This window comes from Lissotriton vulgaris, chromosome 3_1 (genome assembly GCF_964263255.1).
Source record: "Lissotriton vulgaris chromosome 3_1, aLisVul1.2, whole genome shotgun sequence".
Lineage (NCBI taxonomy): Eukaryota > Metazoa > Chordata > Amphibia > Caudata > Salamandridae > Lissotriton > Lissotriton vulgaris.
The window spans coordinates 1,543,446,664-1,543,472,943 of NC_141689.1; positions in this window are offsets into that span (position 1 = coordinate 1,543,446,664).

A 26,280-nucleotide genomic window follows, 5' to 3' on the forward strand; every position below is an offset into this window, starting at 1 on the left:
CTGATCGCAGCCACCGACGACATCCGAGCCTTGCTCGACAACGGAGAAACAGCGGCACTCATCCTCCTGGACCTCTCTGCAGCGTTCAACACTGTCTGCCACCGCACCCTAGTTCAACGCCTCAGGAACATCGGCATCCAAGAGAAGGCACTGGAGTGGATAATCTCATTCCTCGCCGGAAGAACACAGAGAGTTCGCCTCCCCCCGTTTCGATCCGAGGCCACCGAAGTCATCTGCGGCATACCACAAGGATCATCACTCAGCCCCACCCTCTACATCGTGTACATGAGCCCCCTCGCTGCCATCGCACGCCAACACAGCCTCAACATCATCTCCTACGCCGACGACACCCAGCTGATCCTCTCCCTCACCAGTACCCCGACACCGCCAGAACCAGCCTACACGAAGGGATGAAAGACGTCGCCGAGTGGATGAAGACCAGCCGCCTGAAACTGAACTCAGACAAGACGGAAGTCCTCATCCTGGGACCATCGCCCTCCGCCTGGGATGACTCCTGGTGGCCCCTCGCCCTGGGCACCACTCCCAAGCCAACAGACCACGCACGCAACCTGGGCTTCATCCTGGACTCCTCCCTCTCGATGACCAGACAAGTCAACGCTGTCTCCTCATCCTGCTTACACACCCTACGCATGCTCCGCAAGATCTTCCGATGGATCCCGACCGAAACCAGGAAGACGGTCACCCAGGCACTCGTCACCAGCCGACTGGACTACGGAAACACCCTCTACCCCGGAACTACAGCCAAGCTGCAGAGAAGACTCCAACGCATCCAGAACGCCTCTACCCGACTCATGCTGGACATCCCCCGATGCTGCCACATCTCCGGCCAACCGGAGGGACCTGCACTGGCTCCCCGTCAACAAGAGGATCACGTTCAGGCTCCTCACCCACGCACACAAGTCTCTCCACAACCTGGGCCCCAAGTACCTCAACGACTGCCTGACCTTCTACACTCCCACCCGCCAGCTACGATCGACCAACCACGCCCTCGCAGCCATTCCAAGCATCCGAAGAGCTACCGCCGGAGGCAGTTCCTTCTCCTACCTGGCAGCCAAAACATGGAACTCCCTCCCCATGCACCTTCGATTGACCCAGGACCATCTCGCCTTCAGGAGACAACTCAAGACCTGGCTGTTCGAGCAGTAGCGGACCCCTTCCCCCAAGCGCCTTGAGACCCTGCCGGGTAAGTAGCGCACTATACAAATGCTATGACTGATTGATTGATTGACCTGCTTTTGTGAGTTTGTTGTCTAAATTGTTGGGGTATGTGAGTGAAGGGCTTTGTGGGTGATAGAAGGAGTCTTATAAATGCATCTTAATTCGATGAGAAGCCAGTTGAGGGTCTTGAGGGCAGGTGTGATGTGTTAAAACTGTTTAATATCTGTTATGAGCCGGGCTGCTATGTTTAGAAGTGATCTAAGGAAGGTGAGGTGAGTTTTCAGGGTCCCCGTGACGATCGCATTCCCATAGTCAAGTTTGGAGAGGACCAGAGATTGTAAAACCAACTTGAAATCGTCAGAGGGAATGAATGGTTTGATTTTTTCGAGATGTTGAGTTATTGATGTGATCCTTCATTGACAATTTTTTGTCCAAGGTGAAGCCCAAGGATTTAGCTGAGTTGGATAGAGTGAGAGAACAATTTAATGCCTTTAGTAGTTGCGCCAGTCTTGGATGGGTAGGCAGTGGTGGCTCGCATAGGGCGTGCTGCGAGGCGGTGAGCAGGGGCAGGGGAAGGGCAGGGTGGGGGGTGGGTAGTAAACTGAGACATACGACGGAACGGAGGAACGGAATAATTACTTTCCTCCGTTCCGTCGTATGTCCGAGTTTACTACCCCGCCCCTCAGCATGCCCTATTCGAGTCACCACTGTTGGTAGGTGGTTACTTTTGGGGAGAACAGAATTACTTCTGTTTTGCTGGGGTTTAGTTTTTAGGTGGTTGGAGTTAAACCAAGATTGTATCTTGCTCAGTGTGACGTTGAGATACAGGATGTCACTGAGTGATTTGTTTTAGAAATACTTTAGTAATACCTTATTTTTAAAGACATCATGCACCATTAAGTATGATAAAGTCTCTTCCAAATTTAGAAAGAGTAATTAATTAACATGCAGAACAGTTTCACCTTAGTACATTAGATTTATTTCTAAAAGCTATAGTTTTCAAACATGAATTTGGAAAAGTTCATTCTTCCATTCCCCACACCCGACAACAATGCCAGTAGTGAACCATGAGGTAAATCAGTTTTATGTGCACTCTTTGGGTGGCTGGTGTTCCTATTATACATGAACAACATCATAGTTTACAAAATCAAACACTGGGAAAAATATGTACAGCATACATCCTCAAGTCATGTATTTCAAGGTTATATGTGATTATGAAGAAAAAGGTGGGAAAGTGAAATAAAATAATTGCCTAGGACCACACAATTTGGTTAAGTGGAGAAGCTGGGATTAATCCTAGGTTTTCTCGTTTCACGTTGTGGATTTCAGCCACCAGATATATATATACTTAGTTTCCCCTACACCCACCTTACCGCCAACCTCCCTCCCCAATCCCTAACTGCCACCCTGCTGGCATCAGTGCAGTCCTGGGCCACATCACTGACCAAAAATATTGGCCCCTGGGAAAATGTTTGCTAGTATCCATGGTCTACATAAACAGTTTTTTTAAATCCCTACTACAATGCAAGTGTAAAAAATCAAAAGACGAAAAAGACAAAATTACACTACACCACTATAACAGATGCTTCAGAAGGGCGATCCCACCCATAAAAAGACAACACCCCACCACATGCATAACTTAAGCCAATTGCCCTTCTAAAGAAACTGTAGAAGAATTTCACAATCTAGAGTGCCAGAATACGTATACATCACAATTGCAAGACTTCTGTGACAAAATCTCAATGGAATTGAGCTCTAAAATGTAAGGCTACCTTAAGGAGAACATAGGCAACACCACCCCAACACATGCCACAACCACCATAGTAAGAGACCATAAAAAGCACTCTTCAACTAGTGTTAAATACTTTTAATACAATTTTAGAAAATCGTTTCATTGGCATTATAATCACAAACAAACCATCAGGATTAATGCCAGAATGTTCAACAATATTTAAAGATCTGCTTTGCACAAGCTGTGCATGGGAGGTAGCTGGAAGCTTACTCAATAATTTCCTGGAACTAGCGTAATCCCCATTCAAACTGAAAACCTCCTACATTAGACCATTCCTCAAAGTGAAAAACCCTGACACATCTGACTCAGCAAACCACAGGCCGATGTCAAATGGTTGAAACAGTAGTGTTTACTCGACTTTCAAAAATGACAGAAAAGAATTACTTGATATAAAACCAGCAGTCCAGCTGCAGAGAAGGCAGAGACAAAGTGTGAGCCATCATATCCATTTGGAATGACCTACAGCTCACAGTGGGCAAGAATGGAGTAGCAGCTCTATTTAGTCTGGATTTTTCAGCTGTTGTCAACCACCCCATATTACTATAAAGACCCCATCATCTCTCAGTATGTGAAAATGCTCGCCTATGGATTACTTCTGACATCAGAGACAGAGAAAGTATGCTTTACCTACTACCTTCCTTGTCAGCTGCTCAGACCCAACACTGTTATAATCCGCAGGGGTCCATCATACCCCCCTCTGTTGGATTCTACTCCTTTATTTGTTTTTTTCATAACCATAAAGCTCAATAAATAAAATATACTTTTATCACTTACAAATGTTCAATATACAAAGGTTAAAAGTAGTGATCTTTCCCATAAAATACTTTATGTTATATTTATGATGTTTAACTTAAATAGTAGACACTCATTTCTGATAAATTCATTTCTTTTAGATTATTTAAAGAAAACTGTCCTTTGTGTGGCGCTTTGGCTTTGATGAGTTTGCTTCTCGGAGGAGGTTATTAATTTGTATAAAAATGTTTACCCTTCGTCAGGTTAAAATGTTGGATGTGCCCCCCATCCAGCAGATTACAGCTTGCCTACAGGTGCAAATGTTTAGTTTCATTACAAATTGGTTAAAGGAGTGTCGTTCTTAAGTCCTTGACTGTGGGGCAGACACACATCAAGTGGCTTATGGATTCATTGTGGTATCCACATAGGCAACAGTTTGCAATATGATTTTTGCCTTTCCAAGTTGGTAACAAGTCTTTTGAGTCGTTTGCTCCTAATCAATGCTGGATCAAACCTCCTTTTTAACTCTAAATGAAAATTTGCTGATAAATAACCTTGGGGCCTCTATTATTCAAAACCTACCTAATACCCTTAGCAAACCTGAGTAAATCATTCAAACTCACCTGTTACAACTTTGCAGATGACACACATGTCCTTGTATATAAGGATGGCCCTGAAGACCTCTACAACTCAAAACTTGACAACTGCATTTGCACCATTAACACCTGGATGATGAGTATAGCCTACAACTCAAGACCAAAAAAACAGAGATCATGGCCTGTAGACATAGGCAAAAGTACCAATCTACTGCAATATGGAATAAGGATCTTGATGCTTCTCCAGCAACATCAAGAGAAGTCATAAACATAGGGATAAACATGGATTCCTAATGATCATTCTTCCCACATCAGCAATGTCACAAGGGGTAACTTCTACACAGTGAAAACACTATGTTGCATCTTTGTATGCCTTGAACTATAAGCTGTAAACTCCAAGCTTGACTATGCCAAAAGCCTATAACTGGCACACCCAGATTCATCACATGCAAAATACAACTTATACAGAATCGTGACGTAAGACTCCTTCTCAGCCTTCAACCAAGAGAACAAGACTCCAGTCCTACAATCACTTCACTGTTTTAGCCACTCTACATTGTCCACAGAACATCCTGAGGACGAGGGCCTCTATGACTACAAATTAAATCCAATAAATGCAAATAAAACAGGACACTCTGCTCCAGTTTTACACATGGATCACAATACCAGCTTGCCATAAATAAAATCCATGAGAGGCACTGCTTTCTCTGTACAAGCCACTAAGCTCTGGAACTTGCTGTCCACCAAGATTCAAAACATTCATCAGCGTATGTACTTTGGAAGACAGTTGAAAACATGGCTATTTCAAAGGTAACTACATCAACCCACAATCCTGAAAGATAATTGTGACTTAAAGTAAAATCTATAGTACAAATCCCAGAAGTATAGAAGAAGCCAACCACACACTGCTTTCTATATCAATGTCTGCTTAGAAGGGCCAAAGTATTATATAGTAATATCAATCCATATATGAGCCTTCTGGCCCACACTAATAACATTAGAGTCAGTGCTCGTACCCAACTGTAGCTTATACCTCTTACGCTCATGTAAAACATATCTGCTGTGAGTCTTGTCCATCGGCCAGTAGTCTATCAGATCATAAACGAGGCATCACCAACTGAACATTATTGGAATAACTGAAGAGATCTGTCACTTAGTGATGGCCAATCGAAGGACACTAATCTAGTCCACAACTTCAGGGGCCAAACAGCCACAGAGTATAACCGTTTCTTAATATCTCACAAAGACAGTCAGATGCGGGAAGATACTAACAAAGCCCACCCTGGCAGATCTCTACAACACTACTCTCTGACCATGCCTGCTCAGGACAAAAACCTGTAAACCAAATTTCAGGTTGGACAGCCCTGAGCAGTAACTAGCTAAGTAGATTATGATCCTAAGAAATACCATGGAGTGACCTGCAGATCTGCTCAGAGCTGTCAGCTTTCTGAAAACCACAAACTGCACGTCTGTCTATCTCTCACATCTTTTCATCACGTCTGTCTATCTCTCACAACTTTTCATCACGTCTGTCTATCTCTCACATCTTTTCATCCACCGCACTGCTAAGTGCTGCGTTCCACAACATCAGACTGTACCTCTGTACTCTTCATACACTACATGGAAACAATTCCCATATAGATCAGAAAGCAAAGACAGCACATTCCCAACCACACACCATACATGGCGTTGCTTGCTACCCGTGTAGGCAAGCTCTTCAGTGCTCTACATAGGGTTATTAAGTGCTATATTAATGCTGCAATACAATACAGTGACCATCTGCTCCTGTGCAAAATTAGCACTTGGGCAAGGGATGAAGCAGACGCCCATCTCTCATAGAAGTTCTTTTGTATCATAGAAGGTGAAGTGATTTTACAGGAGTGCAAGTACCCTGGCTGCATTGCAGGGTCCTTCTTCCACGCCAACATTAACACAAGGCATGAGTGTTCTTGCGTAGAATGTTATTTCGACTCCCCTTTTAGAGGTAAGAATTAGAAATAATGTAATTTATATTTCTATGTAAGGGCCTGGTTGAGGTCCTATAAGGTAAATTGTCTCGTCATTTACGTGCATTATTTTTACCTATATATTCCTGAGGATACACCAAATTGGCCTATTGATGAATGCCAATCAATACCAAAGCAGCAGGCACATGCTCCAGTATTCCTCGTCATCCAGACTGGCAAAGGCAACGCTGCACCTGCATTCAGGGTTTTATTAGGACATGCTTGAGCCGAAAACGTATTGTTTCCGATTAACAAAATGGTAGTCGAAATGCAGGTGTGCAACTGGATTTTTAACGAATTGAGCCATTTATGTATTTTTTTAAGTTTCCCGTGGTATGCCCTGTACTAACTAAGGATTTGCTTGACCAATTATCCATAATGTACCATTGTTTTTTTAGAGCGATTTACAATTGCACGAAGGCAAATTACATCTCAAATCAAAGTTGTGACTGAAATGTCGCTGAGTTTTCCAGAGCTTGTCGGTGAAAAGGCACAATCCCCTCTTTCATTCACAGGAGCTAGGATGCTGAAATGGAGCAGTAGGGATTTAATACCCTTGACCTCGTTAAAGGTCAGCGACACCTTGTTCTTGCTAATTTCAAGGCCTAAAATTCCCAAACTCTATTGTGTGTGGACCCGTCCACTGGCATTTTCCGTGACAGAGACTCAGAACGAGGAACGTGAATATTGAGAAAGTTCGGTCCTATAAGCAGTCGACTGCACGAAAAAAATACCTGATACAGGAAATTCCCTGAATAAATAAAGTCCCGCTTGATTTAAGAGAGTTGATGTGCGAAGCGGCAGGCTGCTAGAGTGGGTTTAAACTGCTTTTAATCATAATTGTGCGCACTGTAAAAATATACCGCGTGAGCATACTCAGGACAGCAGGCATTAGTACCCAGAATATTAATAGAAATTCGCTTACTGGCGCAATCTGCAGTCTTCTGTTCGGCGTCTTCTCTGTCTTCAAATGGCGCTGGTCTTATTTTGCTTGAAAACCTACGATTTTGACCCAGAAACTATCCTAAAGTGACCACTAAATGTATTTCTCTATATTTAATACACTTTGATCTGTAGGCTAATTTGTAACTTTAATTCCTGGGCAAATGCACGGCGCAACAATTTTCACCCACTATCTGCTTACACAGGGTCAACTGAGAGAAAATTGAGATGAAACTTTCAGGACTAACTTCTTGAGGCTAATACATTCCAATACTATCCTACTGCCACTACAGTTGTGTCAGCATACCTACAAGAGTGTGTTCCCTAAGTCTGTCCTGCCAAAGTTGGGAAAGAAGAGTGGCGGTAGGCCCCTCTAAACAGCCATGCACAGACCACCTGAGGTGCTGCCGCATTTGTTTAAGGGCATCCTACACTCTGTATCTCATCAAGGGTCCTAACAAATATAACCACAGCACACCCTCTATGACTGAAATCTACACGCTCCCATTACCAGCCCACACCACAAGGGCAGCTGCATCCCCCTTCATCGACATCATGACCAGCGCCCCACAATTTGGAAAACGAGCGCACCATTTCCTGTGGGTCTTGGAACACCCACAGCCAGGACAGCCAGACTGGAGATGAAAAAGTGTCAAAGGAAAAAAAGGTGACAAGCCTTCTCCACCCATGCACCTAGGATCTGGAAAACAGTGATGAATCCATCAGAGCGCCACCAACCTTGCTCGAATTTAATAGAGAATGGATACCTTCGCTCTTCTAAAAACACTATATAACAACACAGCTAAAGTCTGCTTCTATTCTCATGGCTCAGCTACCCCTCCAGACACCTATTGACTCTATCTTTGCTTTGACCCTTTACAGCTCTCTGATGCCTTTCTAGTAGGTTACAGTCCTGGTGACCACACCCAGGAGTCAGGCTGGTTGGAACTGCTTATTAAGAATAATACATAAGGTTCTCTATTTACTGGACCTATTTTGGGGCAAATGCTACATCTTAATTCCTCTTGTTTCAGGAGCTCCTCCCTCATACATTGACAGAATCGGTATCCTGCTCCTCTCCACTTCTGATGCATTTTCTTCCATGTATGCCATGGCAATTTATAGGTCCTTCCTCATTGTTTCCAGCCTGTTTTCTTGACCTTGATCTATGTGCCATTTTTCTGTAGCAGAACTTCTGGGAAAATCTGAAGAATGCAGAGACCGGGAAAAGAAGGAGTGAGACAGACCTGCTGCGAACACAGGGTAGCATCCACCTTCTATTTTTCCATTCGCCATTCACCATAATTATATAATTTTGCAATGCTAGGTAACTAGTTTGTAGCTCTGGTACCGAGTCCATATCTATTACATATTTTTTGATGTTTTCTTGTTAGCAATGTTTTAGTACTTTTTTCTCCTGTTTTAATTTTTCTCAGGGCGCAAACAGATTAGGGATTGGAAAAAGTAAGTCACTTACAAGATTTCTTCCCACCTTCAACGATTGAAAGCACAAGGAGAGAACAGTGTTTTACTGTGACAGACTTTCTGATTACAAATCAAGTTCAAGGTTTCCAATCCGCAGCACAACACAAATTAAACAGTTATTTAAGAGTGGACATTGTGTTGATTGGCAAACTTAAGAAAAACATATTTAATGCATCTAGCGCATAGCATTAAAAAGGGAAAAAGGCAAATATTGGGTCAAGCTAAACCTAGCCTTTGCTTTAACATTTTAACCATTGGTGAAGCCAATAGGTCAAGGGCCAGATGTAGGAGCCCAAATACCGGTCGGTAATGGCCGATTTCGTCCGTTACCGACCCCTATTTAGGAATTGGCATGTAGGGGCCCTATGTTACCGATTCGGTAAATTTACCAAATCGGTAAAATACTTAATCGGTATTTTTACCGATTCGGTAACTTCCTGATGTAGGTGGGACTCTTCTGAGTCCCAAAGGCCTTACAGATTCGGTATTTTACCACCCAATCCAATTGGGTGGTAAAATACCGAATCCAGGTGTGCATGCACATGTGTGCATGCACACCTCTGCCATGTGACAGACAGACATGCCCTTAGGGCATGTCTGTGTGCCACATGGCACACATGCCTGTATTTGGGGTGCTAGAGGGTGTCAAAGTGACACCCCCTGCACCCTTGCTGGAATCGGTATTTACCGAATCGGTAAATACCGATTCGGTAATGCCCATTGATTCCTATGGGCTTCAATGCCCATAGGAATCAATGGGCATTACCGAATCGGTATTTACCGATTTGGTAAATACCGTTTTTTACAGAATCGGTAATTCAATTACCGATTTTACCTAAATCTCCCCCCTTCTATTTTACCGATTCATAAATACCGAATCGGTAAAATTCGGTATTTATGAATCGGTAAAATATACTTACTTACATCTGGCCCCAAGTCTTTAATCTCTGGCTGCAGAGCTATTGGATTTGACAAAGCTTGTTTGTGCATTTATATGCATCAATCATTATTTTGTTTTTGTTAAGCTTTATGGTCTGAAACATTCTGATATGGCCACCTGTGCACCCACAGGTGGCTATCATGAAATGTTTTTTGTCATAATGTATAACAACCACCATTCAATGTTGGCTCTCTGTCTCTGCAGGCATGCACATGCGGCCATCTTGGAATGATTGTTGGTATTCTTTAAAATTCGTCACTTATTTTAACAGTCATTGTAGAGCACCAAAAAAATCATGTAATGAATGCCTCACACATCAAGACCAGGGAGCAACATGCTAGCTACATGTAGCCAGCTGCGGGGCCCTCACAAATAAATAAATAAATAAATAAAAGGAAAGTTTGCTCCATGAGCCTTGGGACTGAAGTGCACTGTTTTCTGTGTGGAGGACCACAAGCAATATGTCTTTCGCCATAAATGAACCACTAGAGCAAAATCAATGTCTGACAGAATAACGTGTACTAAATATTTTTTTAGGTAAATATTGTTCAATTCAGTGTAGATTTTTGTTTAATAGCTTCAAAGAGACAATATTTTGTAAACAATGTTTATGAAACTATATTTCTGTGACATGATATTTTGATTACAAATGATATGATGGATACAACAGGCTTATTTACAAGCCCCTTGCGCCGCTGGTGGGTTACTTCGAACATGGGAAAAAGAGGCGTACAGGCGGCGCAAGGGACTTGTGAATAAGCCCCTACATCTCAGAGCAGTGGTTCACTGAAAATAGGGCAGGCAGTCTGCAGGAAGGGCAGAAGCTTGGCCTTCACTTCCTCCATAGACCTCAGTGGAAGGACCAGCAGGGTCTAAATGGCTTCCTAATTGTAATGCATTAATTAACTGTACCTTATTCTGTTTACTAAAGTTGCAATATAGAGCCCGGGATTGCTCATAGGCGCTGTGATCGGCTGGGACGCGGAGGACGGCCGGCTCCCCTGCTCGACGGCGGATCCAAATGTGGTGCGGGAGTCGGACTCGCCACCATCGCGGAGAAGACGCAAGGTGACTGCGCCTGAGACGACCGGGTGAGCACTCGATCCAGCCCCGCTACTACCACTGGCAGAGGCGGACGGGGTGCAGTGAGCAGCGTTACATACGGCGGGGCCCCCGCTGGCATCCTCAAACCCTCACAACTCCGCCTGGAAGGTGCCGATGCAAATAACTAACACATCCGGCGCAATACCTGCACTACTACAAGACTGTGGGGCTCCAGCCCTGACATTATATGCCGGCCACCTGCCCTGCCGCCTTGCTGATCGCGGCGCCGCTGCAGTAAACTACGCAAATAGCCCGCCATTTGGTGACTCGAGGTTGGCCTGCCTGACACGTTGCTGCCATCGCGTGTAGGGTACAAACACGCCACTGTGACCTGGACGCTAGGCTGCAAATCCAGGACCCCCGGGACTGCCTATACAACCCCTGACTCACACGGATCGACGCACCTACAATAGTCAAGGGGTCGCTGTGTTTCCGTGCCACCCACTGCCGGGGTCCCACCGCCACGATGGGGAAAAATGAAGCCAAACAGCCAAAGATCAGTTTTGACAACAAGCGTCCTCCAAAGAACCCTGCTACAGAGACGGGAGGCGACATGGTGTCGTCGCAAGGGATGCCGGCCGATATAGACTTTGGTGCGCTCATCATGGAGGTGAGATCCAGCCTGAAGAGTATCGATACCAAACTTGACGCAATGTCTGCGCAACTGGAATCTGTGAAATCCAAGGTTGACGTGCATGAGACTCGGCTGGACTGCTTGGAAAACAGGCAAACTGAATGCTGTGAATTCCAGCAGCAAGCCAAGCAACATATCACATCTCTGGAACGAGAGCTAGACATTTTGCGAGCCAAGTCAGATGATTTGGAGGCACGTTCCCGTAGATCCAATATACGCATAACGGGAATTCCGGAGACAACAAACATCGACAAGATGGAGACATATGTGGCGGACCTCTTGCATGAACTCTTCGACCCACACCTGTCTTCAGTCTTCACGGTCGAGAGAGCGCACAGATCGCTAGGGAAGAAACCACCGCCAGGGGCTACACCTCGGCCCATCCTCGCTAAACTGCTCAATTACCAGGACAGGGACTTGATCTTAAGGCTGATGAGAGAGAAGGGCAAAATCACCCATAAAGGGAACAATATTTCCTTTTATCCGGACTTCACCCCCCTGGTGCAGGCGGCCCGTAAGGAATTCATGCCGGCGAAGAAACTATTGCTACAGGCAGGTGTGCCGTACTCCCTGCTGTACCCGGCAAAATTGAAGGTACAACATGACAACACTACCCACTTTTTCACGGATGCGAAGTCGGCGCTCAAATTCTCCAAGCACATCGCCGGAGAAGGTCGCCCAGACATGAAGACACGACGGAACAGCTAAGTGACAATGACTAAAGGGTGTTCTGGTGCAGGAACTGAGACGTCGTGGGTTTGCCACCTCTTGTTTTGCATGGGTTAGCGCAGACTCCTTACGATCACTGATGTTACCCGCAACCTGGGAAAGAGTTGGATGGGACCATGTCTTGTCCCCGGGCTTCCGGCTGCGCTTCATGGTGCCCTACTGCCTATGGACATTTTGGAAATGGTAAGACCAAGGGTCCCCGGGGCGGGGGATTCGCAGAACCCATGGACCCTTATCCCTAATTGTAGCCACCCCGTTCACACGGGGGTGTAAGCTGGGCACACCACGCCCCATGGGGTGCCTCCCGCTGTTTTCTCTGTTGGTTTTAGGTTGCACCTTGTGTGCCTTACTATGGGGTATATCACGACCTAATTGGGAGGTTGCTGAGGGTGGAGGGAAATGGGGGGGGTTTGTTGACTTGTTGTTTTTTGTTCTGACATGGTGCAATGTGCCTGATGCTATGTTCTCACTTTTGTGCGCGCGGTTAGTGGCAGGGAGCCGTGATGTTCATTGTGGATGTGGGGGACGGGTTGGGACGGGGATGGTCCTGAAACTGCAGTGCATCAGATATGGGAGGGATTAAACTATGGACCTGGAACATTAGAGGCCTTGGGGACTACAGGAAAGCCCGATTGATGCATGGCACGTTGGCCAGGCATAACGTGGACATTTGCTTTCTACAAGAGACTCATATTAATACGACCCCTTCACCCAGATTGAAGAACTCAAAATGGTCTCATGTGTATTCTGCAGTTTACTCTAACTATGCGAGAGGGGCGGCTATTCTTGTACGCAGGGGGCTGGATTGGCGGGAACGTACTCACGTACAAGACGTGGATGGCAGATACGTGATTTTACATGGTTCCCTGCAGGGACGACCTATCGTGCTGGCCGCCGTTTACGGTCCTAATGTAGATGACCCCGATTTCTTCAGGGACGTATGGGCGCAGATCGCGCTGCTTGACTGTCCATCAGTGGTGCTAGGGGGCTCGTAGCTGCTTCAGTGTGCTTTTGCTTGTTGCCGTCTTCCCTCGCCTGCTATCTGCCTGCTGCCTGTTGCTTGGCGAGATCGAGGAGACAGTCTTCCCATCTTCCCATCTCTTCACGTCGGAGGCTGCTTGACAGGGGCAGGGACTGCGAGACCCAGGGTTCAGCGCGTGGAGACCTAAGCGCACCTGGAGTCTCTTCCCGCCCCTGCTCCGCCTCAGTTGGTTGCCTGCTCCACTGCCTGCTGATTGGCTAGAAGCAGTACAACAGCTCGCGGCCCCCGCTTCGCGGGTGCCGCTCGTAGCTGCTTCAGTGTGCTTTTGCTTGTTGCCGTCTTCCTTCGCCTGCTATCTGCCTGCTGCCTGTTGCTTGGCGAGATCGAGGAGACAGTCTTCCCATCTTCCCATCTCTTCACGTCGGAGGCTGCTTGACAGGGGCAGGGACTGCGAGACCCAGGGTTCAGCGCGTGGAGACCTAAGCGCACCTGGAGTCTCTTCCCGCCCCTGCTCCGCCTCAGTTGGTTGCCTGCTCCACTGCCTGCTGATTGGCTAGAAGCAGTACAACAGCTCGCGGCCCCCGCTTCGCGGGTGCCGCTCGTAGCTGCTTCAGTGTGCTTTTGCTTGTTGCCGTCTTCCCTCGCCTGCTATCTGCCTGCTGCCTGTTGCTTGGCGAGATCGAGGAGACAGTCTTCCCATCTCTTCACGTCGGAGGCTGCTTGACAGGGGCAGGGACTGCGAGACCCAGGGTTCAGCGCGTGGTGACCCAAGCGCACCTGGAGTCTCTTCCCGCCCCCTGCTCCTCCTATTTAAGACACTCCCCCCACGCTAAGCGGGACGCGTGCGGGACGCCGGGCGAAGCCCGGGCAAAGGGCGGGCCGTCTGTGGCCGTCGGAGGACGGGACGGACCACCCCCCATTAATCTTGCTCACCTGCATTGTAATCCACCACTGCAAGGTAAGAAACCAGATCAACCCCAAATCATTTACAATTACCACTTGAGATCATAAACCTCTTTACGCAGTAACCTACACAAGATCAACAAAAAGACCTTCAAATGGGCTTCAAAAAACTACGCTCCCGTACAATTTTTCTGAAAAGAATGGGGACTGAAACCGCTATACGGAAATCCACCGACAAAGCCATAAAACCGGGCCGTTTAATTCAAACACCGGCAATAAGTTCTTATTTTACTTCACTCACAGCAAAAGTCACGCCAACTTCATATACCTCAGTCCAAGAAAACTCTCTCAATGTTTCTGCTATTATAAAGGAAACTGAAAGCACCCCCAAATTGCCTAATGCACATTTTCAAACGGGCCAACTGGACCACGACTTAAGTAACAAAACACTACATACCCCAAAAGACTTAAAAAACCTAGATCGAGAACCGTCTAACCTAATAACTTCAACACCTCTAAAGAACAGAGGGAATTCAATGTTATTCGAAGACCTAAACGTTACCAAATCAAACGATCACTCACAAAAATTGGATCACAGAACAAGCCATAACTTGCAAGAAAAAATATCCCCTCCCACTATCCTACCTGAGCTTTCTATGGATCTCTTCAACAATAATTATACAAACAATAATAACATCAACTCAACTCCAACCATATCTAAAGCTTTGTTTTCTTTGCAAGAGATTCTGGAATCAGTCCTCTCCTTCTTGGGAAACATCCTAGAAAATTCCGACCAAACATTGGATGCCCAAATAGGGATCTTAAAATTTCTGGTAGACAAGAAAAAGAAAAAAGATCTCCTCGTAGCAGGGGAATTCAAAAAGTCAGACTCAATCAACTATGAACAAAAAGACTTACTAAAGTGTCACAAAAAAGAACAGAAGAATAGAACTCGTGACTTCGGCACTCAGACTTCTGAGATTTTAATACAACAAAAACAAACACTGGATAATCCAAACGACTTAGTTGTATATTCCCTAAAAAAACTCTTCAAAGAAAAACACCAACAAAAAAATAAGCCCTACCCGATATTTTCAAAAAGCAGTGCAACAAATACTTCCGCTAAAAATTCTATACTTGCAACTAAGGAAATTCACAATGTAAAAAATCAAGAAGAAGAAGTAAGGCCATCCAAAATGAAATCGGAAAATACCCCAGAAGGAAGGGAAAGAAGGAGGAAAAAACCACTCAGAAGGATTCAGAAAAAGAAATCTCACAAACTAAAATTTCAAAAACCTGTTAAAATACAAAATCCAGAAGAGGACAAAGTGGAAACCTTAACAGCACCTGTAAATGCAGAAAACTCTGCCCTCAGCAAAAACGTCTTAGAAATAATACCACAACTGGACCCAAGAGCTAAAGAATATGTTCCCATCAAACACACTGAGGAACCAGAGCAAACTAATAACAAAAAAAATAGGGCCAACACAACTAGGTATATCCACAGTTACACTGAACCTTCCTCCAAAATCCTTCAATTCGAGGAACTCTTCCCAAGCGATCCAGCCCCACTAAATAGAGGAAGATTAATACATTTATTACGACACGTCGAGCCATTACACTCTCTGAACAGCAATGAACTTGATCTAGTCTCCTTTCCTTGTAAAGATAACGTTAAGCTAACAAGGGTAACTTTCTGGTCATCTGTTCTACCGGAGATCATACTTAAGGAGAAGGAGACACTTCATAGACATGGCTACGACGTAGTCGAAAAAAAGGAACAAACGGCCCACAAAGACATAATGGGGTACAATGATCAAATTTACGCTCTCTCCAATTCACAAGGGACGCAATTCAAAAGAAATCTTGTGGCGACTGCAAACCAAGTAACGACATATGCCGATCAACTTACTACTGGGCAAGAAAAATTAAAAATCTCGGTAAATAAAGGTCAGCGAGCAGTATGGTACCAAGTTCCCAAACAATCTGACAATGACAATAACATTAAATCTTGGGCTTGGGTGTCTGAAACCCTGAATAGCAACAAAATCAAAATTACCAACCAACATTTTGTTTAGCATTGGCACAAAAATAACTTCCTGGAATATTGCAGGTGGGATAAAGAACAAACTGTCCACAGCCTTGGGAAGTCATCCGGATATCCTATTTTTACAAGAAACGTGGGCAGTCGAACCTATCACCTGCAAAAACTACTTTGTGTATGAAATTCCGGCTATAAACTCTTGCAGAGGTCATGCTAAAGGTGGTCTAGCCACCCTACTGAGAGAAGAATTTTTCTGGGCACAGGAAATAGTGGAAACTAACCTAGAAAATCTACAGTGTATCAAAATCTCCACCATAAAACACAGTACGGCCCACTCCAACACAATTCTACTCTTTAATGTCTATGCACCACCGGGCAAAAAACACGACATAATATTCCTTAACATCATGGAAAAAATAGAGTCTATAACCGAAAATCATCCTCACTCATCCTTCTTAATTGTTGGCGACTTTAACAGCAAAATCTCGAACACAGCCATAAATACTTGGGCAAAACAACTGAACGAAGAAGGCAGGGAAATCACAATTCCACAATTTCCAGATGGTATACTTACTGATAAAAGAGGGAATTTACTACTGTCAACATTAACAAGACTTAACGGTGTAATAGTGAACGGCACTACGGAAGGGGACATTCCTGCGAACTACACTAGGCGAGGCAATGGGTCTCCTTCCATTATTGACTACATAATCAGCAGCATGGACTTGCTAGACTCTGTAACACACTTGCTTAATCAGTTTGGTCATGAAAGCGATCATGCTCTAATGCTTTTTACTACTGACTGGCTTCCAAAATCCTCTGCAACTAGCCACATTAATTACCACAAAAGCAACATAGTGATAAACAGTGAAAAAAGACGTATTTATTGGAATTCCTCGACCATCGATAAAATTACATCTCAGATTGACCATTCCCTAATTCTAACGAAAATATATTCTGAAAATCCTATTGAAAATTTTGAAAATATCATAAAAGACTTCAGAAACCTTATTTTAAATATGATAACAAAGGATGTAGCTGGAACCGGAAAGATGAATGATGATAACAAAAGGCGCAATTTTAAGAACACTGAAATAAAGAAACAATTAAATAAATATATACGCGCTCAATTCATGAGTCCGACACCAATCTTAAAAAAGGAAATAAATAGACTAAAAAATCAACTGAGACGCGAAATTCAAAGAAATAAAAAAACTCTACAGGATCGTAACTGGGTCGACATCCAGATCGCAGCGAAAAATAAAAATCAACGCAAATATTGGTTCTTAATAGGAAAACTCTCTGGAACAAAAAAGAACTTACAGCCAATTCCTGTCCCTCCAAAAGACTGGGAAGCTTTTCTGTTAGACCTTTATAAGTTAAACCAAGCTACACAACCTGAAAGTTGTGAAGATAATTACAAAGGAAAGGAAAGAAGTCCTATAAACAAAACAACAGCATCATCAGTCGAACTAATCATTCGCAAGGCACGAGCCACGGGTGCTTCTGGCCCTGACCAGATCCCTATTAAAGCACTGCAAATTGCCCCCAAGGAATGGAGTGGACTGCTATTTCCCCTATTCAACTATATTTTAGATACTGGCCAGGTGCCAAAATCCTGGCAGGGAAGTATCGTCATCCCCATCCACAAAAAGGGTAGCAAAACCAACGCTTGCAATTATCGCCAAATTGCACTTATTGACGCTGTGGGCAAAGTATTCGCTGCTGAAATTCTTCACCGTTTGAAAGAATGGGCTTTTTCATCTGGCCTGATCCCTATGTTCCAAGCAGGATTTAGACCTAACCATGCGGTAACAGACAACATCGCAGTTATCCAGGTCATCCTCGATAAATACGTAACTCAAAAAAGCCAGGTTGTCTATGCCGCCTTTATAGATTACTCTACAGCATTCGATCGCGTAGATCGACCAACGTTGTGGAGGAAACTGAAGAAGCTTGGTATACAGGAACAGTTGCTACAATCAATTGTAAGCCTACACACCGACACTTGGTGCCAAGTTCAATTGGGAGGAGAAAAAGGGTATACAGAAAAAATCAAAACTGAAAATGGACTAAAGCAAGGGTGCCTTTTAGCCCCAATCCTTTTTTCGCTCTATTTAAGTGACCTGTGTAATTTTCTCCAATCAGGTTCCAACCTACCTCCGACAATAGCAAATCAAAAAATTAATGCATTGCTATACGCGGACGACATCGTATTATTGGACCTCACTCCCTTTGGATTACAAGCATCTCTGGATCTGCTGTACAACTACTCCAATGAGAACTTTTTAGTTCCAAATATCAAAAAAACAAAAGTGCTTGCTTTCTCTGGGAGGAAACAAAGCGCAAGATACCTTTGGAACTTAGGAGGAGAAAAACTAGAAGAGGTGTCGGATTATCCCTACCTTGGCAGGACCCTCTCCAAAAATCTTTCCAATGCAAAGCAGATAAATAATCTTCAAAGGAAAACAGATATACACACTGCAGCCCTCCAGAAACTCTACAGCGCAACAGGAAATAGACATTTCTCCTCTCTAATAAATGTCTATAAATCAAAAATACCACCTGTATTATCTTACGCTACGGAGTACATACCTATTAAACAATGGGTTTTTATGGACCGCAAAGAGGGAAAGGTATTGAGGAAAATTCTGAAACTATCAGACGCAGTCCCAGTCCAAGCACTAAGACTGGAATTATCTGTTACTAGTTCATACGCTGTAGCTATTGCAAATGTCATTAGGTGGGCATACCAACTACTGCACGCAAAAGAGAATACACTAAGGTCAATGTTGAAAAAAGAAACCTTTGAGTCCGATATGAAAAAGCAGATTTTCCAAGAAAATATGACCGAGGCATTCCGTATTGCTAATATTGACACTGAAATGTTGCTATCCTGGTCACCAGCACAATTAAAACTGTTTTTAAAATGCTTCACCTCAAAAATAAGTTTCGAGATGGACTCCAAACACTGTGATAAACTACTCACCTATAAACCTTTTGTTGACACATTAGAATACAAACAAAGCCGGTCTTACATCGGTTTAACCTTGACCCACGGTGCAAGGAGAACTATTGCCATGCTTCGACTGGGTATCCTTCCCGTACTCTCATACACTTCAAGATGGCTTCCGGGAGGTTCACCTTTATGTACCTTGTGCGCAGGCGGCGACCAGACTCTGGAGCACTTATTATTAATATGCCCGAACCAGAACGTAACGTTAGCCCGCACAAGATTTCTTGAGCCCATTTATCGCTCAAGTAGAATTCTGTCGGTGAGAGACCTTATTAGTCTGTGTAAACAACCCCCGAACGAATTCATCTGTTATAACCTGTACAAATTCTTGAAACTGTTTTTATCCTTGTATTGAGAAATTGATAAACTTTTTAAATTATGCATATGTTGAGATATATTTGTGGTCCTCGGTTGAGTACCAGTACAAATAAAACTTTTTTGACTTTGACTTTGACTTTGTGGTGCTAGGGGGCGATTTTAATGTTGTGCTGGATGATGACATGGACAGACGCGGTGTGAGTAGACCTATGCATGCCCGTGCGCGCCAGGCAATCCTTGATGTGATGAGTGAGGGATTGTTGTCAGATGTGTGGAGAGTTCGTCATCCGAATGTGAGAATGGGGACTTGTTACACGTGCCATAAAGCGGCTTGGTCCAGATTGGATTTCTGGTTGGTGTCTCCTGAGGTTGCGACATGGGTGACAAAGGTCGAAATACAAGCTAGATCCCTGTCGGACCACGCTCCTTGTGAACTTGAGCTACGCCTTCCCGACACCATTAACAGGGCATTCACATGGCGATTACCCCCGCACGCACTAACGGACCCAGTATTCGTTGAGGAGATAAGAGATGATATCGTTAAATACTTTGCTGAGAATACAGGTTCCGTCACTTCAGAAGCTGTTGAATGGGACGCCTTTAAGGCGGTGATAAGGGGCCAGTGCATAGCGAGACAGGCGGGTGTGCTGCGAACGATTCGTGACACCCTGGCGAGACTGGAGGGGGAGTTACGAGGACTAGATGCGGCCTTTAGCCTTGACCCGACTTTGGCGATTGCAGGTGACATCAAGACGAAACTGCTTGCCTTTCAGGAGGAAGCGGAGCGGGAGGTGCGGTTTCTGGGGAGGCGAGCTGAGGCCCGCAGATACGGAGAGGGAGACAGGCCCAGCAGAACACTTGCCAGGTTGATAGCTCCTCGCACACACTCACACCACATCCACACCATTTATGACATGGAGGGGTCTTTAGCCGTGGGCCAAGAAGCGGTGTTGCGAGCCTTCACTGACTTTTATGCGTCCCTATACGCCTCCAAACAACCAACTGCCCCGGTCTCCTTAGACAGCTTCCTTGACTCCATTGCACTAGTTTGGTTTAATAACAACCACAGACAGTACATGGACCTGCCTGTTACCGTCCAGGACATTGCTCAGGTGATAGAAAGCATGCCGGCAAACAAGGCCCCTGGCCCTGACGGCCTGACAACGTCCTTTTACAAAACCTATGTAGATGAGCTGGCGCCGAAACTACACTCTGTGTTTGTGGAGGCACTTGAATTAAACTCCCTGCCAGATTCCATGCACGAAGCCTTAATAATTACACTTCTAAAACCTGACAAAGATGAGATGCTCCTGGACTCCTATAGGCCCCTCTCAATAATTAATGTAGATGCCAAAATATATGCTAAAATAATCGCGGACAAGCTACAACCGATGTTGCCGTTTATTGCTTTGCCTGACCAGTCCGGATTTATCCCCGGCAGGGCCACGTCCCATAACCTCAGAACTATTTTCTCGGTCCTTTATTACCTACACCCCTCTGTGCAGGCGGCGGTGGTGTTCTTGGACGCGACCAAAGCGTTTGACTCTTTGGAATGGCCGTATTTATTTAAAGTATTGGAAAGAATGGGATTCAGTCGTAATTTCATGACCCTGATAAAACTGCTCTACACTGGACCCAGAGCCAGAGTGAGCGTAAACGGCCTGATTTCTAAATCTTTCGATGTCACTAGAGGAACCAGGCAAGGGTGCCCACTGTCCCCCCTCCTCTTTGCTATCACAAGGGAGCCGCTTGCGGCTAGGATACGACAACACCACACTGCGAGGGGCATCGGGTTTAGCTCTCGGAGCTTACTGATCTCGTTATATGCTGACGATGTGACTTTGTACATCGTCAACCCCAAAGACAACATGAACCCGTTGCTCCGGGAATTCGTGAGGTTCGAGGGCCTGGCGGGAATATCCATCAATTGGTCTAAGTCTGTGGCTTTCCCACTGACAGATGTGACTAGTCGGCCGGCTGCAGACTACCCTATACGGTGGGAGACAGAGGCTGTTAAGTACCTGGGGATATGGATCAGTCGGGATGTTCAGGAGCTATGGTCCCTGAACTTTGGGAGAGCGGTGGATTGGATGGAAGGGAAGATCGAAGTTTGGAATAAACTGCCTTTATCCCTGGTTGCAAGAATAGCGTTAGCGAAAATGGTTATTCTTCCCAAATTCCTGTATCTGTTTGTGAATATCCCGCTGCCCATGACGTCGCACTTCCATGCGCGTGTGCGCTCGTTGATGTTGAAACTGGTTTGGGCTGGAGGACAGGCGAGGGTCTCCTGGGACCTGCTCACACTCCCACTTCGGCAAGGAGGCCTTGGGGCCCCCGACTTGAGGCTATACTCTCTGTGTGCACAGGCGCAGTTTCTGCATTTTTGGGCCTTCCCCACCCCCTACCAACCGCACGTGGCGGTGGAATTGGCTGCGGTAGCCCCGTTGCCTCGGCGCGTGGCCCTATACGGGAAAGTCTCACGCCCTTCAGTGGAGGTCGACACCGTGGAGATGGTGCGCTGGACCTGGCGAGAACTGCAGAGGAGAGCTGGACTCTCCTTCTTGTATGCGCCTGCCGTCCCTCTACGAGGGAACCCGATGTTACCCTGTTTAACTGCCAGAGGCGACGTTCTCATGCTCCGCGGGAAAAGGCTACACACCTTCGCCGATTTATACCCTGAAGGCACCTTTGTTGAGTTGTGCGCAGGAGAGGGTGACCAACCTGAATCTTTTGCAGACACGCTGCTATACCACTCCTTTAGGGAATCTTGCAAACGGTTGGGGTCCCATTTCCCGGAAGAGCCGCGAGCTCTAGATGCCCTCCAGAACCTGCTGTCGAGACCCTCTCCCAAACAATTGGTATCGAGACTCTACAACGGCATGCAGGAACAGGCCCCAATCACTGTGGCCACAGCCAAGGTTGCTTGGGCTGCCGACTTGGAAGTCCCTCTCACCGACGAAATGTGGGAGTACTGCTGTAAACAATTAACGGCACTATCTCCGAACTACCGGCTGCGGCTCATTCACTTTAAATTCTTACACCGGTACTACCGGACACCGATGCTACTTCACCGCATGGGCATCCGCACGGATGCATCCTGTTGGAAGTGCGGGAGGGAGGATGCACCCTTCATACATGTGGCATGGAGCTGCCCCAAACTGAACGGCTACTGGACAGAAATCTTCACAGCTATCAACCAAATATTAAGCAGGAACGACACGCCGTCGCCACTCCTAGGCCTGTTGGGCTATGTCAAAGACACTGAACCTTGTGACAGGAAATTACATGCACTCCTCCTCCTTTATGCTAAACGACAAATTTCACTACACTGGGGCAGGAAAGCGTTACCATTGTTCACTGGGGGGATCGGGGATGTCATTATGGACACGCACAACTAACTCACTACTGGGAGACTATGCCCACTGCCTCTAGACCGAATGACATTTGGGAGCCATTTTTACAATGGACGAGAGAACGGGCGGGATCGGTCGTCTCTGGAGGATCGCCTGATGTGGGTGTTTCGGATGATATGGGCTGAATGGTTGGTATGCGAACTTGAATTGTTTTGGCACTGTTGATCCATTCCGGCGCTGACTTGCCCTGGCCGTGGAGCACGCTTACCCTGCTGTCCCTCTTTGAATTTGCACTAGTGGCGTTTCCTGTTATAATGGCCTCCCTTTAGACCACTTGACCCAGCCTCTCGCCCTGCTCCGACATCTCTCTTCTCCCCCTGCTTCCCCCCCCCCTCCACCTCCACCAGGTATGCTCGATGCCTGCCACACCTTCACCACTGCCATAGATCGCTACCCGCCGATAGGCACCCGGCGCAGAAACACGCGGCCCCGTCCACATGTGGGACACTGCGTGGTTGACTTTTTGTGATTGCACCAATGTTACGTTGTTTACGTTTTTTTTTGTTTTTTTTTGTTTCTTTTTATTTGTTGGGGACGGTTGGGCGAAAACAGTGCTGCTAGACGTTTGTGTCTCACTTGCTGTTTCCAGAGCTGGGGCCTGCTGATTGCCCCGGGACAGCTTCCACATCTCATGTTATGGTCATCTGTCTACTGCACTGAAAAAAGTAAGACCACTAACCGTGCTAAGGTTACATCGCTCACATTACAATTCATTGCTGTATTGTAAACCCCGCTGGGAACTCGGAGTTCCGTAAAGTTATGCTTCAACTGACTGCTTTACTAAATTTGATGTTGTGTAAATTTCATAGCGGCCTGCCTCCGGGTTGTTGGCGTGACGCAGTGTAATCTTCTGTCTCTTTTCACATAATAAATGTCTTACACCAAAAAAAAAAAAAAAAAAAAAAGTTGCAATATGATATTGCTATTGACTACCCTCTCATCATATTCTGTTCCTTGCAATCTGCATTGAACCTCAATTCATGCTGATTTATTTGCAGCAAATAAAGTTTGAGATAGTCCTGCTTACCTTTAAATGTTTTCAGCTAAAGCATTCTTCTCAGCCGCGCGCGTGTTTGAGGATTTCGAGAGACGATGCAGATGGAAAATTAATTATTTATTTAATTTTCCCTCTGCATCATGCCTCGAAATCACCCCGGCCCCATACCCCACTGCCCTCATTGAGTCAAAGTGAGGCTTCTGTGTTTTGTGTTGTCAATCATCGTGATGTCTCAGTCCAAGTTGCATGTGTTCCTGCCTGATTAAAATCACGCACTACCACTGGATACAATCGTTTTTTAACTGTTTTTTAATTTTCTTTTGAAATAAGTTCACCAAATGTGCCACAACGTGCCATACCTAGCCCACCAACATCTCTATGTTCCTTTAACTTTTGGACTTTATTACGAATAACCAACACTGGGGCACATTGTAGCCACGCAGGGCTATTTTAGCGATAGCCATCATGCATGCCTTCACACAGTCATATGCATGATGCCATCATTCCAAGCATACAGGAGCGCTATTAAATAATGCAAAATAATACATGCACAATAAATTATCTTGTCGTGCTGTGCCTGCACTTACCAATTTTTTCCCTTACAGGTACTCCACTTTAAGGATCTGTAAGTTACGAGGTCCCACCACACTCACAGCACACTTTAGGGTGTATGCTGATATTTGCACCACTGTGGCTTTTCTTTTTTTGCCACACACTCATTTTGGTCCTGACGAAAGCCTTTTTACCAAACCAGAAGGCTGAAACTAGTAGACCTAAAACCAAAAGGGATACAGGGATACATTTTAAACCTCACGTTGATCCCGATGATGTTTTCACCCATGTCCGATGACCCTTCCATTAAAACTTTTATAAGGGCTATTCCTAGAGACATTTTTAACATATAGCTCCACTTCACATAGCACGTCACTCTTGTCACACTAACAACCTGCTCCGCTGTAACTCAGGCGTTGAAGCACAGCTGGATTGCATTAGGTGGTCCAGCTTTGCTCCGATGATGAAGCATGCCACCTACTAGGTAGGTGGGTGAGGGGTTTCCTAAAACAACTCTGTGTTGTTTGCGCTCCTAGGTCAAGAACCACAAACCTAAACCTGCTAAAGGACTTGTCCACATTGTTTATTGGTCCTCTCGATAATCCCATCCTCACCAATTGTTGCATTATCAATTTATATGGCCACCTTCCACTGTTTTTCAGAAACTTACAGACTTGCACATCATGAATTTAATGCATTGCTTGTTGCCATGAAAAGCCAGTAATTCTACTCCCCATAAGCAGTGAACGAAAAAAGTCCTGTGCCGAAGAATCAAAGATCATATACCACCATTCAAAAAAAAAGCTTCCCCAGTCATAACTTGTGGTAGCAATGGTCACGCTTGACTATGGATGCTCCTTGCACAAGCACAGCCACAGGCTGTTCTAGGGGAGCATTGCCAACGCTATGTGCACCTCCAATGGACTTAAAGATTGTCAAACACACTAAGGAAATATTCACATGCTGCATGGTGTGTTGGATTCAAGCAAGAGTGAGTGTATAAGTCCCACGTGTGTGCATGTGTAGAGGTGTCATATTCCTACTGAAAATCTGATGACTAAGACACACCTTTATTTAGACTGAACTTAGAGCAAACACAGTATTTTGAGCAGCTGAAATGCATTTCGATGAGGGCAGGGAGTGTGGGAACATGAAATCTCTGATCAGTGACCCCCTTACAGTGCCTCTACCCACTATACACAGCCCTGTCTACTTCGAGGTGATGAACTGAGAGGAAGAAGATACCCATATTTGAAGACTTATCCCCACCCCATATTTTTTTCCACCCACTAGTAATTATCTAGCTCCTTTTATTCTATGTGCAATATGAGGCCCTGTTCTATGTAGCGACAATGGCCCCGAATACGAGTTGTAGGGTATTGGAAGGGTGCACACCCTGCTGAGTCTCGTCGTTTAGTGGACTAATGCATCCCTTTTAGGCATCTGTGTTTGACCTCATGGTCACTGGGTCAAATCCCAGCAGGTTCATTCAGCCTCTAATCCTTCTGAAGTCAATAAAACAAGTACCATTGAGTTTGTTAACAATAAACATCTGTTATTCAGTGCTTTACAAGTACACTTGCACCTGTAGTTACTAGTACCATGCAGTAACACTCTGGCAGGACTGCCCAATTACGAGCTCAACCCAGGGCGTGGCTTCCAGTGGTGCAGAAGATGCAATAGCACCAGGGCCCACTGAGCCCTTATTATTGGTGCATTTTATTATTCAAACAGCGGTCAGAGACCCAGTGCTTAATTTGTTAACATTTTACTGTCAGGGCCCTTCTCAGAAGGACACTGCAGCCAGCACCACCTATTGCCCCTGCAAGTGCTGCCAAATGACAGTACCAACATAACACCTAACTGTCGCACTCTTACATGTGTGACAATTCAGACTATTTCAGGCCCCACAAAGC